We start from the raw sequence: 4,305 nt of genomic DNA, 5'->3' as shown, positions 1-4,305 counted from the left end.
GGGATCTTCACTGCAGCATGCGGGCTTCTTGGTTGTGGCACGTATGCAGGATCTTGTACCTGGATCAGGGATTGAACCCAGGCCCCTTGCATTGGGAGTGAAGTCTTTACTCACTGGACCACCAGGGAAATCCCAGAATTATCTTCATCCTTGACTTTTTTCATTTTCAGGACTCTGACTAGAAACTGATACATTTTTACTAATTTTGCTTAATATTCAGTGTTTTATGATATGAGAATTTGTTATTCTTAAGATATTCTTCATCATTCATATGTCAGGTTGCTGCTAAGTTACTATGTAGTATTTTCTCTTTGTTTTCATTTTCCCTTTCCTTCCTTCCCTTTCCTCTCTAGGTCTAATAGTTTACTTTTATGGTACATTCCATCCAGTACACCGGGGTCCCAGGCTTAAACAAGATCTTAGAGTGGTAGATCAGAATTCCTACCCAAAATGATGTTATTGAGATGTCTAGGCAGTTTTTTCAATCACTAGAAAATATGAAAAAGCAGTGCAGTTAAGGAAGACTGCTAGGTCATGAAATAAAAACAGCATAATGCATTCATAACGTGATGCAAGGTGACTTCCTCACCTTCAAAAGCATCCTTGGTTTTCATGTTACTCTGCATTGCTCAGATGTACAAAGATTATATTCTGTAAATGCACATATATTTCCAGTGTTTTATTTTAATGTATAAATTTAAAACATTAGGCTTTAAGCTAAACATATTAGACTATAAAACATTAGTTAACATTCCAGGGATAAGGAAGCAAGAAACTGTCTGGTTTTACCTCCATGAAAGTAAAAATGTTGGTTGCGTTGCTGCTGGAGAACCGCAGACGGTCCTTGCTGCGGGGCCGCAGCTCTTCCAGCCGCCTGACAATGTCCTCTCACTTAGTAGAACAGCCGCCGCCCCCGCACAACAGCAACAACAACTGTGAGGAAGGCGAACAGTCTCTGCCACCGCCCGCCGGCCTCAACAGCTCCTGGGTGGGGCTCCCCAGGAACAGCAGCAATGGCAGTGATAACGGCAATGGGAAGAACGAGGGGCTGGAGCGCATACCCTCCTCAATGGGGACGTGGAGAAGACTCTTTTGGACGCACAGCATGAACCTGGACAGAGCAGTTCAAGAGGCAGCTCTCACTGTGACAGCCCTTCCCCACAGAAGATGGGCAGATCATGTTTGATGTGGAAATGCATACCAGCAAGGACCATAGCTCTCAGTCAGAAGAAGAAGTTGCAGAAGGAGAGGAAGAAGTGGATGCTCTGAAGAAAAGTGTGGACTGGCTGTCCAACTGGTCCAGTAGACCTGAAAACATTCTACCCAAGGAGTTCCACTTCAGGCACCCTAAACGTTCCGTTTCCTTAAGCATGAAGAAAAGTGGAGCTATGAGGAAAGGGGGGATCTTCTCCACAGAGTTTCTTAAGGTGTTCATTCCATCTCTCTTCCTCTCCCATGTTTTGGCTTTGGGGCTAACTAAGCATCTACATTGCAAAACGACTGAGCACGCCTTCTGCCAGCACCTACTAAGGGAAGAGAAGAGTCCCTGGGCCAGCGTGTGACTTGTGAAGTGGTATCTTGCCACAGTAGTTTATTTGAACTTGAGACCATTGTAAACGTGACCCAACCTCCACCTTCTTTTTACATATCCAAGTTCCAGTAACTCTCAAATCCAGTACTTTATTCCAACTCTGTTGAGGCATTTTGCTAATAACCTCATTCCCTCTTTGGCCTGTAAAACACTTTAGAATTTTCTAATAAGACTTTACTGTTGTTTAGAAATTTGAAAGGGCTTCTTTTCCGCAAACGCCACCAGCAGATTGTAATTTTGTCAAGAATCCCATTGTCTTCTCTCAGTACCACCAAACCTAGACCTGCACCATTCATGGTATAAATCTTACTCTTGCAAGATAACCCACCTGTCTCTTCAAATGAGACCAGGTTACAAATGATATGAAAGCTTTGTTGTTTTGTTTTCCAGGACAAAGGCAAGCTTCCCTAAGCTTGAATTTATGGTTATGAAAAAAGAAAACAAAAGCAAATAAAACAAACAAAATAAGACAAGGAAAAAAAAATATCCTGGGCAATAAAAAGTTATTTTAAACCAAAAAAAGTAAAAATGTCATCAGCCCCAGATGAATAGTTCACCTTGGTGAAACGAGAGCAGGCGACATCATCAATATTAACAAAAGCATTAAGTTCAGGGCATCATTGTTCTGAACTTGTCATTGGTTATGATAAAAACTTCATATGCAAAATTATTTTAATCTAGAAGATAGAGATTGACATAGCTAATAGATTATGCTAGTGTCATCTGGATCAACTGGACATTACTAGAAAAATTTTGGATTTTTTTTTAACATTTATTTCTTCCCCATAAGCTGGTGATTTGTTCGTGTCGTGTGTGTGTGTGTTCAGTTGTTCAGTGGTGTACGATTCTCTGTGACCACATGGACTGTAGCTGTCCAGGCTCCTCTGTCCATGGACTTTCCCAGGCAAGAATATTGAAGTAGATTGCCATTTCCTTCTCCAGGGGATCTTCCCAACCCAGGGATTTTACTCACATCTCTTGTGTCTCCTGTGTTGACAGGTGGATTCTTTACTACTGCACCAAGGTGGGGAGCCCTGGTTCACGTTAATGTATTGATAAAAACAGAAAATGCTTTAGCCTATTCAATATATCCTATGTTTCTTTATCTCTTAAATGTTGATAAAAATCAATCTTAATAAAAAATTTTTAATTGCCCAAGCGTAACTTATACTTCTTAAATACAACTAAAATCCTCCCAGCTTCAGGTCCCATTCTAGCCGCTATTGCAAACACCTGGGATTGTTTTTTTTTCTGCTGGAAAACTCCTTCCTCTGCCCCGCCCCCACAAACTCACCCTGCTTCATCATATCACAGTCCAGAAGCAGGGGGTTTAACACCATGCAGGCCATCCTTGACCTGTGGAAAGGTGGGCTCATGGATACATGTTTCCTCTTTCTCCAATCAGGTGGGTAGGTCTTAGACATATTTTATCCCAAAGGATTAAGTGAAAAATCACCCATCACTGTAGCCATTGCATTAGCTTCAGTGTATTTTCTCTCCTTCTCTGTTCATTCCTTCTTCCTCACTTCTGCTCCCAGAACATATTCCAAATAAACCACCTGCATTCAGGCTTTTTACTCAGGCTCCATTTTCAGGGAAACTCATGGTAAAATAAAGATACTTTTGAAGAACGTAACCATTGAGTACACTGGTAGACAGTCAACTGCAAAGCTATCACCTATTTAATGCGTCCATTCTTTCCAATTGCAGAGTAAATCTATGTCTACTTTCCCACTGGAAATGAGTATCAACACTTCTGATGTCGTTTTGCACAGTATTAGACATTAAACACTTCACATTAAATTCTTGCAATCCAATTGAAACAATCTGCCTTAAATCAAGGCACCTGCACATTCTGTTAGTCTCAAGTATCCACCAGATAAAACGCCCAGAAAGATTTTTTTTTGAGAGAAAACAAAGGTCCAATGATGAATTTACTAAACCATTAGATTTCATAAATATTTGAAAATATGAAATAGGAGTCATCTCTGCCTTCACTGAACTTATATCATGGTAAGAGAAACATGATAGATTCATATACATACATACATACATATGCATGTATGCTATATTAAACATAGTATACTTATGTGATGGTAGCTTCCGTGGTGCCTCAGTGGTAAAGAATCTGCCTGCCAATGCAGGAGATGCAAGAGATGCAGGTTCAGTCCCTGGATTGGGAAGATCCCCTGGAGGAGGAAATGGCAACTCACTCCAGTATTCTTGCTTGGAGAATCCAATGGACAGAGGAACCTGGTGGGCTACAGTCCATGGGGTCACAAAGAACTGACTATGACTTCGTGACTGAAAAGCAACAAAATTTACATTATATACAAAATATAATTTTGTTGCATAGAAAATGAATGCAAAAATAATGTGATGTTTAGATTTCCCACCCCAGCCCGCCAAAACAAAAATCTTAGCTTTAAAATTTTTGGATACATTATTAAATTTCTGAGTCTCAGTGTTCTGAAATGTTACATAGAAACAGTGATAACTACCTTGAAAACTTTCTGTGAAGATTCAAATAGACAATATGTGAAAAGTTTTTGGCATTTAATATGTGGTACCTAGTACCTGCTTGGAGAAGGAAATGGCAACCCACTCCAGTGTTCTTGCCTGGAGAATCCCAGGGACGGGGGAGCCTGGTGGGCTGCCGTCTATGGGGTCACACAGAGTCGGACACGACTGAAGCGACTTAGCAGCAGCAGCAG

The 4,305-nt window shown here is 40.9% G+C and overlaps 1 pseudogene; it reads left to right on the top strand.

The window, feature by feature from the left end:
* Window positions 1–727: 727 nt before the first annotated feature.
* LOC129653835 (BCL2/adenovirus E1B 19 kDa protein-interacting protein 3-like) lies at window positions 728–1,883 on the top strand (annotated as a pseudogene).
* The last annotated feature ends 2,422 nt before the right edge of the window (window positions 1,884–4,305 follow it).

The sequence above is a fragment of the Bubalus kerabau genome, chromosome 5 (genome assembly GCF_029407905.1).
Source record: "Bubalus kerabau isolate K-KA32 ecotype Philippines breed swamp buffalo chromosome 5, PCC_UOA_SB_1v2, whole genome shotgun sequence".
NCBI classification, from domain to species: Eukaryota; Metazoa; Chordata; class Mammalia; order Artiodactyla; family Bovidae; genus Bubalus; species Bubalus kerabau.
The sequence above is the reverse complement of the archived record's forward strand: the minus strand, read 5'-3'. Positions and strand labels throughout refer to the sequence as shown.